The sequence below is a fragment of the Delphinapterus leucas genome, chromosome 9 (assembly GCF_059928025.1).
Source record: "Delphinapterus leucas isolate spDelLeu-1000000601 "Yukka" chromosome 9, BTC_Dleu_Yukka2, whole genome shotgun sequence".
Lineage (NCBI taxonomy): Eukaryota > Metazoa > Chordata > Mammalia > Artiodactyla > Monodontidae > Delphinapterus > Delphinapterus leucas.
Genome location: NC_143137.1, coordinates 8988237 through 9003580, shown reverse-complemented (window position 1 = coordinate 9003580; position 15344 = coordinate 8988237). Strand labels below are relative to the sequence as shown.

Genomic DNA, 15344 nt, shown 5'->3' with positions numbered 1-15344 from the left:
AATCCGGGAATGTCAACCATGAAAGGGACCCTGAGGATTTTATGTCCCATACTCCTTCTTCGTAGATGGAGAAACTGAGATTCACCGTGAATATGGGATTTGCTCAAGATAGTTGGAGGTTGAATAGAAATTAGAACTCGGTTTTTCTAAATTCAGGTTTGGAGGCCAACTTGTGTAAAAATGTAGGTGTGTTGGGAAAACAGTGTGATGGTTTCCATGAGACTGCAGCCATCTCTCCCTTGTGATGGTCATGAATATATATGTCTCATTAATTTTTTCACTACTATGGCTCTGCGTCTTATTTCAAAATGTAAAATCAGCAACTTTCGTCATCTCAGTAGCTGCGTGAACTTTACAGAATTCTGTGAATTGGGTTGTCTCCATTTCCTATTTATTTCTGATTGCATTGTTTTCTCAAGATGCATTTTTTTTTCATCTGGAATTCATTCTCTGGGAACCTCCCTCTCTAAAAAAGCTTAAAAACCAAGCAGTGTTTATTTTTTGGTAATTTTCCCTGTACTTTTACTCTGTAGTTTCTCTATTTAGAAACCTTTGATTGCTCCCAATTCCCTTCTGCAGCAGATTGAAAATTATCTGCTTAGTCTTCAAGGCTCAGTACATTACTTACTTTCAATCCCTGTCCTTTACCATTTCCCCAAATGCATTTGGCATATTAATCAAACTTCATTTTGGAACCTCTGATTAGTCTCATTTCTGGGCCTTTGCTTGCCTGTGGTTTCTCTTTCTTCCTCCCTGTGGAAAAGTGTAAGATTTCCTTCTAACTATTAAAAATTCCTAAGGTTGTAGGGCTTCTTTTCTCATGCCCAGCAGTTTGTGTAAAGAACCACAGAGATGGAGGAGCTTCTCCCAGGACTGGGTCTCAGCAGCCTAGCTGGATTCTGGTCCTTATTTGCCTATAGCTGGCAATCTTTCTGATTTTCCCTTCTTGATCTGAATTTTCTGGGCTTGACTTCATCCTGTCCTTGCCTATGTAAGACCAGAGTCATGCTTCAGACCCTGTCTGCTTGTCTCAAAAACCTCCTACTGGTGGCACTCCTAGTGAAATAGCACCATCCATTGCCATTCATGGCTGGGAATGGTGGCAAAAATGATCCAGTCAGTCTCCTTTTCTGACTTCCGTTCCATCTACATGTGTGTATTTGAAAATAATTATTTTGTTTCTGTTTTCTTTTCATTTGGTATGGGTTTTGCCTTTTAGAGAAGCCTTCTGAAAAAACAGTTTTGTTTAGAATTTAAACATTGTCAAAATATATATATCGAGGCAAGTGACTTTCTTTGGAATAGAATACATTCCTGGATATCAATACAGCATGTTTTTCCTTTTAGATTTGTCCCAAGTTCCCAGGACATTTACTTAGTGGTGGCATACAGAACTCTTATACAAGGGGCCTGGTTCTGAGAGGAAGAGTCAGCAGTGACATTGAAAGGATTTCTTCCTCAACTAGGGAAATTTGCATGTGCTTAAAGCCAAAGACATTAGAAAGGACAAGATTAAAAAAAAATGTCATAAGAAGAAAAAAAGGTGAGAGAAAAGTCCATCAGAAGTTGGAATGGACGGGCATTAGTGCACAACTGTTTACCGTTATGAAGAAAGGTGCCAAGTTAGCAGAACGCCAATTAAGGGAACTGTACTTGCTGGAGAAATCTTACTCAACAGCAAAGTATTTTGGTGAAGGAGACAAAGTTTTGCAATTTAATATGTAGATATAAAATGAAGCACTGGATAGTTTTGTCTTAAAGAAGGCCAGTGAGAATCTGAAGGGTCTTAGGGAGGTTTTATAGGTGCTGTATTCTTGGCTTTCTGTTTCCTAGTTAAGTAAACTTTATTGTTTCAACAAGTGAATTACAGAACCTATGACCGATAATTTTAGTTAATAGCCTAACTTTTAACTAAAGTAAAGATATAATCTCAGCATATGCTCTTAAATGACTCAACTTCTTGTTTTAATAAAGAATTCAGGCAAATGAATCCAATAGCATATTTTATAGTCTTTACTTGGTGAAAGACTTACACTACTGTCACGCACATAAGAAATCTCAGTAATTTTTGCCTCTCTTTTCTCTATTACTTCACACATCCTGTAAAACCAGCTTCAGTCACCTTCCAAAATATCTTTTGCATTTTTCCCCTCGTATAAGCCCACTGCCACTGGCTTCTGTTCACCTTCGTGCAACTTCTAATTTACAATGTAATATTCTGATTGTTTCCAGAACATACCTCCAAGTCTCCTTCACCCCGCTGCCGAAGTTTTCTTTCTTTTAAAATATAAATATGATTGGATCATATCCCTACCCTATTAAGCAAAACATTTCAGTGGTTTCTCAAGACCCACAGAATATAACCCACATTTATAGCATGGAATTCACTAGCCTGTGAAGTCTTGGATAAAAGATACCTAGATTTAGGGCTTCCCTGGTGGCGCAGTGGTTGAGAGTCCACCTGACGATGCAGGGGACACGGGTTCGTGCCCCGGTCCGGGAAGATCCTACATGCCGCAGAGCGGCTGGGCCCGTGAGCCATGGCCACTGAGCCTGCACGTCCGGAGCCTGTGCTCCACAACGGGAGAGGCCACAGCAGTGAGAGGCCCGCGTACCGCAAAAAAAAAAAAAAAAAAAAAAGGAAATGCACAGATGAATACATGAGTCCTATTCATCATAGTTGCTACAAAGGAAAGGAAGTAGGTTCTCTGAGAAAGAAAGGAGACAGACTCAATGTAGCTTAACGTATGGTAGAGTTGGAGAAGGTCTCTTCTCCTATCATTTAAGATGTGATAAGTTATCCAAGAGAAAATTGGGAAAAGAGCATGTCAGGCAGCTGTAATAAGTTGTTGAGGTTCTTTTATTTGTTTGTTTTGTTTTGTTTAAGATTCTGTTAGCTTGTGTCTCATTCCTCCTTAAAGACAGTAGGCAGTCCTATACTTATGCCTTTTTGTGATACTGATTCCATTGCCTGGAATGTTCTTGTTTTTCATTTTCTATCTAATGAATTTTTTCTTATCCTCCCATGTTTTCGTTAAATATGAAAACATCAAACTGTCCTTACCCCTGACAAAAACCTGTACATGGATGTTTATAACAGCGTTTTTCATATTGCTAAAACTTGTAAACAATCAAGGTATCCTTCAGTAGGTAAATGGATAAAGAAACTGTGATACATCCAGACAATGAAATATTCTTTAGCACTAAAAAGAAATGAGCTATTAAGCCATGAAAAGACATGGAGGAGAGTTAAACACATACTACCAAGTGAAAGAAGCCAACCTGAAAAGGCTACATGCCCTGTGATTCCAACTATATGACATTCTGGAAAAGGCAAAACGATAGAGACAGTAAAAAAAAATCGGAGTTTGGGGGAGATAAATAGATGTAGCAAATGGTATTTTTAGGGCAGTGAAATTTTTCTGTGACACTACAATGATACATGGATGTCATCATAATTTGTTCAAGCCCCCATTAAATGTATGACATGAAGAGTGAATCCTAAAATAAGCTATGGATTTGGGGAGATTATAACGTGTCGATGTAGGTTCATCATTGGTAACAAATGTAACATTCTTGTGAGTGATGTTGATAATTGTGTTGGAATGCGGGTGTATGGGAAATCTCTGTACTGCCCTCCAGTTTCATTGTAAACATAAAACTGCTGTAAAAATCGGTCTTATAAAAAACGCAGAGTGTTGGCTGAGCCGGTCTCCCGTGTCTGACGCCTCCGCGTGCTCCATCTCTGTGGTGATGACGGTGAAAACCAAGGCTGCTGGGGACACCCTCATTAACTCCAGGATGAGGGGCATGGTAGCAATTCTCATCGCTTTCATGAAACAGAGAAGGATGGGCCTGAACAACTTTATTCAGAAGATTGCCAGTAACTCCTATGCATGCAAACACCCTGAAGTTCAGTCCATTTTGAAAATCTCCCAACCTCAGGAGCCTGAGCTCATGAATGCCAACCCTTCTCCTCCACCAAGAAAGCGGTCCTGAAAAAGAAGGAGGAAAAGCATAGTATGTCAGAGCGGAATGTTCTCCTGAAGAACGTGAAAGACCCTTTCCTGGTGGGCCTCCACTTCTCTTTCCAGACGGCTGACAAACTGTACTTTGTCCTAGACTGCATTAACGGTGGAGAGTCGTTCTACCATCTCCAGAGGGAGCGATGCTTCCTGGAACCACAGGCTCGGTGCTATGCTGCTGAAATAGCCAGTGCCTTGGGTTACCTGCACTCTCGTGCAGGTAGTCTCGTTTATAGAGACTTAAAGCCAGAGAATATTTTGCTGGTTTCACAGGGACACATTGTCCTTACTGACTTTGGACTCTGCAAGGAGAACACTGAACATAATGGCACGACGTCCACCTTCTGCGGCACACCCGAGTATCTTGCACCTGAGGTGCTTCATAAGCAGCCTTATGATAGGACCATGGACTGGTGGTGTCTGGGGGCCGTCTTATATGAGATGCTGTATGGCCTGTCTCCCTTTTATAGCCGAAACACAGCTGAGATGTACGACAGCATTCTGAACAAACCCCTCCAGTTGAAGCCAAATATTACAAATTCTGCAAGACACGTCCTGGAGGGCCTCCTGCAGAAGGACAGGACAAAGAGGCTTGGTGCCAAGGTTGACTTTATGGAGATTAAGAATCACGTCTTCTTCTCCCTAATTAACTGGGATGATCTCATTAATAAGAAGGTTACTCCCCCTTTTAACCCAAATGTGAGTGGACCCAGCGACCTGGGGCACTTTGATCCCGAGTTTACCGAAGAGCCCGTCCCCAACTCCATCGGTCGGTCGCCCGACAGTATCCTCCTCCCAGCCAGCATCAAGGAAGCGGCTGAGGCCTTCCTGGGCTTTTCCTACGCACCTCCCGTGGACTCTTTCCTCTGAATGGTCTTAGGGTTGGTTGCGAAGCATTTTACGGGCGTTTTTGAAATGTTTTAGTTAGCCTTTGGGCAGAGCTGCCAGCTGACAGGACATCTTAAAAGAGAATTTGCTTTTTGGAATTTGGAAGCTTGCAATCTTGGCAATCTTATTGCACACTGTTTGCTGGAAGCTTTTCGAAGAGCACCTCCTCCTCAGTGAGCTCGGGAGGTTTTCCTTATTCTTCCTTCCAGTGTGGTGCTATCTCTGAAATGAGCAGTAGAGGGCCACCCCAGGCAGATGCAGTGGTCTCATTCGTAGGAGGACGCTGTTCGGAGAAGGAGCTTCTGAAGGTCTGTCCGGGCCGTGATAACGAATCTTATGAAACGTGCCTTTTCTGATGAGATCGTGTTAGCTCCAAAGTTCTTCCTGTTGCCCAGTGTTTCCGTTCTGTTTTTCCTTGTGGACTTCCTGTGTGATCGGCCGTATGAGTGTGGTATGCTTGCTCACAGAAGGACTCAGTTATAAGCATCAATGTGACACTTGCAGGACACTGCAACGTGGGACATTGTGTGTTTCTTCCATATTTGGAAGATAAATTTATGTGTAGGCTTTTTTTTTGTAAGATATAGTTAATAACTAAAATTTATCGAAAATGGTCTTGCAGTGACTTGTATCCCGATGCTTAAAGAAGCATTGCTGCTACAAATATTTCCATTTTTAGAAAAGGTTTTTATGGACCAATGCCCCACTTGTCAGTCAGAGCCTGGTGTTTACATTGTTTAAAATATCACCTGTAAAATGGGCATTATTTATGTTTTTGTTTCTTTTTTGCATTCCTGATAAGTATATGTATTGTATAAAGAAACATTGGGTTATAACACTAGTATATTTAAACCTACAGGCTTATTTGTAATGTAAACCACCATTTTAATGTACTGTAATTAACACGGTTATAATAATGTACAATTCTTTCCCCCCTCCCTACCACACACCTTTTTGTGTGTGTGATAAACCAACTTTGGTTTGCAATAAAACCTTGAAAAATATTTGCAGAAAAAAAAATACATTAGGATTTATATACACTACCAAATGTAAGATAGCTAGCTAGTGGGAAGCAGCCGCCTAGCACAGGGAAATCAGCTGGGTGCTTTGTGACCACCTAGAGGGGTGGGATAGGAAGGGTGGGAGGGAGGGAGGCACAGAGGGAGGGGATATGGGGATATATGTATATGTATAGCTGATTCACATTGTTATACAGCAGAAACTAACACCATTGTAAAGCAGTTATACTCCATTAAAGATGTTAAAAATAATACATTAAACTATTTACATTAAACTTTCACTTCCTTTATATTAAATTTGGTAAAATATCACATTTTCTGCTCTAAGGACTTAAGACCTTCGAAGGTTGCTAAAGCCCAACTCCTTCCAATCCCCTCCAAGGACCTACAGGCCCAGCCTGTCCCTCACTCCCCATCGTCTGTCTGGTCTGTTTCCTTTTTGTTTACCCCACGCTTCTGCTCCTTCCACACTGGCCTTCGTGTCCATCCTGCTCCTGGTCTTTCTTACTTTTATTTCTCGCCCTGAAACCACCATTCCACAGATATTAGGAAACCTGATGGCTTGTTCCCTCTTTTCCATGAAATCTGTGCCCCAAAATGATCTTATCAATGAGGGCTTCTCAGATGCCTCATTGAAAGGACATTCACTCACCCCCCACCAACCCCCAGTAGGTACCCTCACGTTCTTTCCCTGCTCTATTTTCCCCCATAGTAATTATCACCATCTGATACACTGTGTATTTTTTAAATGTGTTATTTATTATAATAGAAAACTCTGTGTTGTTCCCGGCTGCATACCTACTGTGGGCACTTTATAAATAATTGTTGAATGAATAAATGAATGCATATCATCCTAAATTCATAATCACTGAGCAGTTATCCTTAATACTAGTTATTTTTCATATCTTATTATAAAATCAATACATGTTATTTGAAGAACATTTCTAAAAAAGTAGGAAACAGGAAAATAAAAGTCGCAATTATCATCATAAATGTGACATTATGGTTAACATTTTGGTTTACGTATTCTTTCAGCCATTTTCTGGTCCATAAATATAAACTTGATAAAATAGGGAGTATAGCATAAGCACTGTTTCATGGCCCATTTTTCTTTATCTTAACATACTGTAAATATTTGTTAATTAATTAAACATTCTTCAACAGCTTCACTTTATTGACTGTCTAATGGTCCACTGTCCACTTTGTACCAAATCAAGTGCATGATCAAATCTGACGTGACTTGAGTCAGGAACACCAGAGGATGTTTATCTATAGCTCTTCAGTTAATTATTTAAAAGTGGAAGTGGGTTAAGTAGACTAGGAAATAGACCTGGTTGTCAATAAGTACATTGCATCTTATTTGTGAATACTGTCTTTGAATTAACCAGTAAATGAAACTAGAGGGTCAAAAACCGAGACGTTTACCAGTGAACCAACAAATTGCAATATAAAATAACCTCATCTGTAGGAAGATTGCCCTTGACAGCTAGAGTCCTCAAGTTCATTTAGGCATACTGCAGTTGACCTTGACACTCTTCAAATTATTGCTTTATTAAAAGTGCTAGGTAGCTCTGCCTCCTTACAAGACTAGAAGTTAAGTTAAAAAAAAAAAAAGGAAAGGGCACTGTTCACCATTATTTTAGAGATTAAAACCTCTGCCTGGCTCCAGGGCAAATAGTTGATGCTATTTTTTTTTTTTTTTTTTTTTTTGCGGTACGCGGACCTCTCACTGTTGTGGCCTCTCCCGGTGTGGAGCACAGGCTCCGGACGCGCAGGCTCAGCGGCCATGGCTCACGGGCCCAGTTTCTCCGCGGCATGTGGGATCTTCCCAGACCGGGTCACGAACCCGTGTCCCCTGCATCGGCAGGCGGACTCTCAACCACTGCGCCACCAGGGAAGCCCAGTTGATGCTGTTTCTGAATACCATTGCCTTTTTTTCATGAAGCAATATGAATTAAATTTCACAACCTTTTCTATATTACACAAAGGGTAAAAGTTGATATTATTTTTTGTGATAGGATTTATTTCTCTGAAATTAGAAGATCGACTTAGAGGAGACAAAAACTTTTTTTTTTTTTAAGCCTCACAAATCTGTTTTTTTCTAGTATTAACAGTTCAGTAGATAATTTGAAACTGATTAATCTGTTAAACCATATTTCAGAAACATGCTGCAGCTCTTCATTGTCCAGCAGAATCTGAACTACAGGTCTTGAGGAATTCGCCCTTGGACCATGCAGACCAGACAATTTCCTATTTGATTTATAACCATGATTCTTGCAACGTGACTGATTTTCTACTATAGTACCTTAAATTTTTTCTAATGTAGCTATTGGACTAAAAAAAGGCAGAATGGAAGAAAGTTGATCTGACTTTTTTAGATAATGGCATTGAATCTATTGGTTATCAGATGCTACTGTACTGATTGTGTTCAATATTTTTCAAAGTATATGAAGATCCCTACTGTATGTTCTATTTTCCATATTTCGAGAACGTATTGAAGTCCCCTCCCTTCCGGAAAAATCACCGCATAGCAGGGTGATCAAAGTATAAACAAATACTTATCACAGTAGATTGTCAATGATACAGGATGAAAGTGTTATATTCGAAATACCAAATTCTTATGTTCTTTTGAAAACGAAGAGCTGTAAAAGAGCTCTCTCAGAAAAGTCAGTAACTTCAACTCTTACAAAATTCATTTGCTGGAGCCAAGTTATTTTAAAAGTTCTAAAGGCATGTACTGATGATATAGAAGAACCCTCAATATAATCCAAGGGTTCAAATGACAGGTCATGTTAAGGTGGTAAAGATCAGAGAGATGCTGTCTCTCACGTGGGATACAGCCAGGAAGATCTACACGTAACATCATGGGATAAAGTCAACTCTCTCTGCACAAGCACTTTTTAAAATGGAAAAATGCAAAAGTGTCCATTAGATAGATAAAGTGAATACATCTCAACAGCCAAAACTAGGAACGATTGTGGCTTCCTCACATTTAGATGGATTTATTACCTCTCATTGTCAGTAATTCATTGATGCAACAGCCTTTTATGGCATTCGTGCTGTATGCCAGGTTCTTAGGCCCTGGGAATACAGGCTCAACAGGACAGGCACATGCCCCGTTCCCATCATCCTTACTACCCAGTCAACAAGTAATAAACACATTTTTAAAAAATAAACAGTCAAGGTAATTTTAGATTGTGATTGGTGCTGTGAACAAAATAAAACAGTGCAATCCATTGAATAGCAAGTAATGTTTGGGGCATATGAAGGTGAAAATTGAGTTGGTGAATTTAGACACTGGCCAGAGAAAGAGAGGATGGTATTTGAGTTGGGGGCAGCCTGGAAAGAAGTCAGCCCTCTTTAAACCTGTTGAAGGGAATTCTAGCTGGGAGGCAGGGAAGGGGGAAAGGGCCGTGAGAGGGAGTGTGCTTTCTGTGTCTGAAAAAGAGAAAGGAGAGTGAAATTAAGAGCTTAGTGACCCAGAGGAGAAGAGTGAAATAAAATAACACCAGAGATCACTCAGGGCCAGACCATTGCAGGCTTTGGTGGAGTTGGGATTTCATACTCAATGCAAGGGGAAGCCGTCAGGAGCAATGGCCAGGAATAATCTGATCCCCATTTTTAAAAGATCCATCTGGCGATTTTAAAGGGATAAAGTTCGAATCAGGAAATAAGTACCCAATAAATATTTATTACGTGAATAAATGGAATAAATTTGATGTACTTTGCTGAATGTCGTAGTCATTGGATGTGGCGTAGGCGTATCAATTGAGTGGCTGATTCTGTATGGTTTTCTCTGAGAACACCTATGTAAAACTGCAGGAGTCTCTTCCTTTTAGTGGAAAGGTATGGTGTGGACAGAAGATATTGAAATTGCTGCGATATCATGGTATAGGGTATCACTTCAAGTAAATTCCTGGGATCCAAATGGGAAGTGGTAAGAAAAATCTGACCACTTCAATATTATTAGGAGATCTGCACACCTAGGAATAAATCCAATGCCACATATACAAATTTTATCCAAAGTGAATCTGGAGATGCTGTGACCTTGAAATTGTAGACCTCAAAATCATAGGTCTTGTAATCAGGCACAACTTGGTTTTTGTCCTGGTTCTATTATTCTTTAGCTGTGAGGTCTCAAGCTTCCTCATCTGTAAAATGGTAATGATACCTATGTCAAAGGCTTACTAAAGTAACTCACTGAGAGAATTCTCTTGGAATACTTACTATATTGCCTTCCACATAAGTACTCAATAAATGATTGCTATTACTATTTCTTTATTTGTTGATTTTGGTTTAATGGTCTCTACTGTTTATGCTACTGAGATGGAAGAGGGGCAGATGCCTCGTTTAACGCATGGCTACTGCAATGCGTATGTAGCACATTGGGCTGCGTCCCATTGAATAGAAAATGAACAAAAAAGTAAATAGAGTCACCTCCATTGACTAGTAAACAGGAAAGATTCGGTGAGAAGAAAAAGGGGGAGATAAAGTTTCCTTTTTTCACTTAATGATTTTCATTGCATACCAGGTAAAATATGTCCACTCAGTTGATTCAGTTCTAAATTCATTATCTTTAACTTTTCCCTAAATTAGCATTTGATGGCAAACTAATTGTACTTCTCTTCATGACCTCTAAGTTCTTTGTGGAGTAGGTAAAGGAAACTAAATCCATTCTTCCATACATTGTATGAAAGGACAATTAATTCTCAACTCAACTACATAATCTGTTTTACCAATGAGCTAATACTCTTGCATTTTCTGTGCAGGAATTTAACCCTGCTATGCAGATGCAGATATAAATAATAAAGGTCCCTATATAAAATTAAATACACAAAAACAATATTTATTTTTATTTTAAAACAGAAGGCAATATTTGTATGGGAATTTCTGTGATAGGTCAAGTATGCTAAAGACCAGATGGTAAATGTTCTCGCCTATTTAAACATATATGTTATATTGAATGTAATGTGTGTGTGTGTGTGTGTGTGTGTGTGAAGACTTGTAACAGTGGTTACTTCTATGGATTATGAGAGTCCTTTCTATCTCTGTATTGTGTGACATTTTATAGGATCAGGAAAAAAATGGATCTTATTTCTAGTGACACAGAGGAGGCCAGGGAAATTGGAGAAGGTACACAAAGCAAGGTATGAACCAGAAGAGTGGGAGGAAAATATGATGGAAGTGAAGATATATAAACTAGGAGATGAGTTGGAGTCCTTGGTGGTTTTGCCCTAAGGAGGAGCAAACATTTCTCTAGAATGCTCCTATAACACGGATTTTTTTAACCATTTACTTTCTATTGCTATAATGTAAAAAATCATAGAAAAACTGACCCAAAACTAGACATTTGAAGTAATGGAAAAGCTGAGGAGAGTCTGGATAAGACAGAAGCTAGTCATCCAAATTCTGGCCCTTAGGAATAAAATCTCGATTTTTTTTATTGTGAAGAGCATGCTCTTTCTTCCATGTGCTAATATTGGGAAAACCTCAGCCTAATACTACCTTTGAAAGTCACAACTATCCCAAGAAAATATTTATTAGACCAGGTTAAGTTAAAATAACTGAACTTGAAAAAAATTATTTAAAAATACTGGAAGAGAGGGCTTCCCTGGTGGCGCAGTGGTTGAGAGTCCGCCTGCCGAGGCAGGGGACACGGGTTCGTGCCCCGGTCCGGGAAGATCCCGCATGCCGCGGAGCGGCTGGGCCCGTGGGCCATGGCCGCTGAGCCTGCGCATCCGGAGCCTGTGCTCCGCAACGGGAGAGGCCACAACAGTGAGAGGCCCGCGTGCCGCAAAATAAATAAATAAATAAATACTGGAAGAGAAAGTCTTATTTATACTTCCTGTACTTGCCATACATTCAAGGAATAATACAATACTTATATTTTAAAATACATCTGTAAATTATTATTAAATTTAAAGACATTTGGCTTCCAGATAGGATTACACCCTTTCCATAGAGAGAAGTAATTGGGGTATGGGATTTCCACAGATGACAAGTGGAATGAGCTCACTTTGTTTTGGTTTTTTAGTAGAATGCTAAAGTTAGCAAAGTCCTGAGGTGAAAAATACAGAGACTATTCAAGTAATGCGTGTCAAGGAAAGAAGACAAAGCACCATGTTTCTAAGTGCATCAAGGCAAAATACTTCTGTAAGCAGCAGCCCAAGTTTATAGGGAGTAAAAATAATGGATCTGCCACAGCTGTAAAGAAACATTGTGAAGTTATTGTTAGTGCTGTCATCCCTCCTTCCTTCCTTCCTTGTTCTCTCCTCTTTATTTAGAGGAAAATTTAAAAAAACACACACACACAAGGAATCATAATCTTGGGAATAAAGTCTCTAAAATAAAGAAGTACTAGATCCCATACAAGTCTTCTCTTGGTCAGAGTGTGGAAACGGATGCTTCTTATACTTCGTGAAGAATTTAAGGGGCAATATTAACCTCCGTGATTACTCAGGAAGCACCTGAGTCATGACTTCAGTCTCCTTTTCATTCAAATCCTGAAACTCTCCACTAGGCTAGACAAGAAATACCACCTTATTTGTCCAAAGGATTTTCCACTGTCTTTGAAGCAAAGTAACGAAAAGCATGCTTTCTCTAGGAAGTCAGGGAGATGGTACAGAGGATAGCATCGTCATCAGTAGGTGGGTACACAGGTAGTTGCTTTCTCAGCTGGTGAGGACAGCAGTTGGCTATGTCTGGGCACCTGGGTGAGCAGACAGAGCATCAGGAAATCCAGGAGCAGGAAGCACGATACAGTCCTGGAGCATCGAGATGGGACTCCAGACACTGAAATGAGCGTCAGGGGAAGAGAGACCATCTCTGCAGGAAGTGAGATGCTACTAGGGAATTAGCACAGACGTTTAGCTTGGATTTGAAGATAGTTTTGGCCATAAGGAGCAAGGCAGGAGGCTATAGATTGGAAACAGAAGAGTTTAGGGGGAGGTATGGCCTCTGAAATTTTCCCTGACGACGGAGAGGAAGGGTCATAAAACCTGAGGCAGGAAGAGTAATGTAGCTCTAGCTTCAAAAGTTAGGAATTGAATGCACAGGATGTAAGGAGACCATTGAGTTATGTATTCCCCTGAGAATATGCCTTTTCCAGTTTGTTTTTTTTCCTAAATACGAATCGAAGATATTGCTAGAATTTCCATCCTGATAGCACTGCTTGGTTTTGGAGTCCTTTGCTAGTCTTAATTGTTTTCTGGGTATCCGGCTTGTATTTCCAAATGTGTGATATAAAACATGTATTTAAGTGCTATACTTTTTAAAGATGTGTTATGAAAATTTTCCAACATTATTTTTCAATCACAGATACAATTGAATGATACTCTGATGTCAATTACATCTGTTCTGAAGTCATTTGACCTTGCAAATTCCTGCCCATACTGCTTGCCAATAGAGATCTCTCTTGGCCACACTCTCGTAGGTGAAGGGCAACAGCCGTTTCATCTGTCTTCGCCAATCATTTCCTCTGTTCCAGCATGAATTCGTACAGAATTCTTACAGCTAGTCTGAAGACTGACTGAAATTGTATGAAAATAAAACTCAAGGCCCATCTGCTCGTCTAGTTTTCATCCAAGATTCCCTGGAATGGAAGTGCACTGGAGATCGAATGTTTGCCATAACTGTGTGGCTGTAGTTTTGGAAGACATCCTAGTACGGGAAAATACAATACTAAATTATTTCAAATGTTAGCATTCTCTCTCTCTCTACTACTACTACTACTACTACTACTATAAAAATTCTAACTTGATTTCCTTATATTTAATGTCTGCAGAATGTTGAGACAGATGTTCTAGAACAACAAGCAAGCTGTCTCTTTGGAAGATGGAATGTGTAATAACTATTATTACAGTTGGAGATAAAAATAGATAGTTCATCATCATAGTCAGTCTGGCAATATGGGCACACGTGGAGTGCAGCGACAGCCTTCTCCAGGAAATTTCATCCCCGTTGTAGTCTCTCCATGATTTTGCCTAAGCTTTCCTTTCTCTACAGTGTCCTCAACCCTCTTCATCTACATGCCCTCAATTATTCAGGTCGGATTCATTATTTGTATGTTGCCTGTTACCATAATTGATCATTAATCTTTCTTCTTCGTGGATACATAGAATATTTATTATACTAAACCAGAGGTTGGAAAACTTTTCCTGTAAAGGTCAGATAGTAAATACTTTCGCTTTGGCGGCCATATAGTCTTTTTTTTTTTTTAACATCTTTATTGGAACATAATTGCTTTAAAATAGTGTGTTAGTTTCTACTTTATAACAAAGTGAATCAGCTATACATATACATATATCCCCATATCTCTTCCGTCTTGCATCTCCCTCCCACCATCCCTATCCCACCCCTCTAGGTGGTCACAAAGCACCAAGCAGATCTCCCTGTGCTATGAGGCTGCTTCCCACTAGCTATCGATTATTTTTTACATTTGGTAGTGTATGTATGTCCATGCAATTCTCTCACTTTGTCACAGCTTACCCTTCCCCCTCCCCATGTCCTCAAGTCCATTCTCTAGTAGGTCTGAGTCTTTATTACCGTCCTGCCCCTAGGTTTTCATAACCATTTTTTTTTGTTTCTTTAGATTCCATATATATGTGTTAGCATATGGTATTTGTTTTTCTCTTTCTGACTTACTTCATTCTGTATGACAGACTCTAGGTCCATCCACCTCACTGCAAATAACTCAATTTCATTTCTTTTTATGGCTGGTAATATTCCATTGTATATATGTGCCACATCTTCTTTATCCATTCATCCGATGATGGACAGTTACGTTGCTTCCATGTCCTGGCTATTGTAAATAGAGCTGCAATGAACATTGTGGTACATGACTCATTTTGAATTATGGTTTTCTCAGGGTATATGCCCAGTAGTGGGATTGCTGGGTCATGTGGTAGTTCTATTTTTAGTTTTTTAAGGAACTTCCATACTTTTATCCATAGTGGCTGTATCAATTTACATTCCCACTAACAGTGCAAGAGGGTTCCCTTTTCTCCACACCCTCTCCAGCATTTATTGTTTCTGGATTTTTTGATGATGGCCATTCTGACTGGTGTGCAGTGATACCTCATTGTAGTTTTGATTTGCATTTTTCTAATGATTAGTGATGTTGAGCATCCTTTCATGTGTTTGTTGGCAATCTGTATATCTTCTTTGGAGAAATGTCTGTTTAGGTCTTATGCCCATTTTGGGGTTGGGTTGTTTGTTTTTTTCATATTGAGCTGCATGAGCTGCTTGAGCTGTAAATTTTGGAGATTAGTCCTTTGTCAGTTGCTTCATTTGCAGACACTTTCTCCTGTTCTGAGGGTTGTCTTTTCGTCTTATTTATAGTTTCCCTTGCTGTGCAAAAGCTTTTAAGTTTCACTAGGTCCCATTTGTTTATTTTTGTTTTTATTTCCATTCC

General features: G+C 39.7%; 1 pseudogene; it reads left to right on the top strand.

The window, feature by feature from the left end:
* The first annotated feature begins 3348 nt into the window (after nucleotides 1–3348).
* On the top strand, nucleotides 3349–4910 carry LOC111177220 (serine/threonine-protein kinase Sgk1 pseudogene; annotated as a pseudogene).
* Nucleotides 4911–15344: the final 10434 nt, after the last annotated feature.